This window comes from Tiliqua scincoides, chromosome 1 (assembly GCF_035046505.1).
Source record: "Tiliqua scincoides isolate rTilSci1 chromosome 1, rTilSci1.hap2, whole genome shotgun sequence".
NCBI lineage: Eukaryota > Metazoa > Chordata > Lepidosauria > Squamata > Scincidae > Tiliqua > Tiliqua scincoides.
Window position 1 is genome coordinate 278054086 of NC_089821.1, and position 1017 is coordinate 278055102.

The window sequence follows — 1017 nt, forward strand, 5'->3', positions numbered from 1 at the left end:
AGTGCGCCTACCTGCGTGGGAGAGTCTCAGGAAAGAGGCGACAAGTGGCAGCATGCTAATCTCATTCCAAAGAGGTTCTCCATCTTCATTTCACTTCAGAGCAGCAAGAAGTTCACTCTGCATTCTCTGGGCCAGAAGCAAGTGGTCTGCCTAGAAGTGACACCACTCCCAGTTCTTCCTACATTGCTGCCCCCATGTGACGTCACTCTCCAGCCTGTCCCCTTCCGGAGACATTATAATGGAGTGCCAGGGCTGTCTGGAATGTGGAGTTTCGGTCCGGAATCCTGCTCTGGGTGACCTCTCAGGTGTTTGGAAACTCCTGAGGGACCCGTGAGTATCATGCCCTGTGAGGGTTCAAGCGATGCCAGAGAGGAAGAGCCTTTAAAACTATCTTTTTCTTTATATGTTCAGATTTTTAACTCTCATTGTGTCCCTGAAGGCTCAGGAAAAGCAAGTAACTGAGAATGTGGAATATAAAAGTGTATTAAATTAAACCAGACAATGGTCTCTCCAAGGGGATTTGGAACCTGCCATGCGGCAGGAAGGAGAAAGCTGAGAGCAGGCGAGCAAAATCCCTGACGGTACAGAATATTATCTCCAATCATTAATAAGTGATGCCTTGAAGGGGAAAGGATTTCAGGACATAAATGAAATAGTGCAGGAAACAAAGATATCAGAAGCACAGCAAGCCACCGTGACACTAACCAGACACACTTCACAAATAGAAAATGGACACACTTGAGTCCCCCAGTGTTTCCTTGTCACCGAAGCACATTCAGCTGTATAGCAGAAGCAATAATAATGGTGTGAATATACACACTCACAGAGAGAAAATTCAATGCACTTCATGTATATGGCTTTGCTGGAATCTTTATAACAATCCTATAAAATAAGGTAGGTTTATTCCCATCCCTTGAAAATGGAGGGGCTAAAGGCTGGGACAGAATGACTCACCTGCCTAGTGAGTTCATGGCCAAGAATATTATCTCCAATTATCTCCAAGGCAAGGCTTTCAGA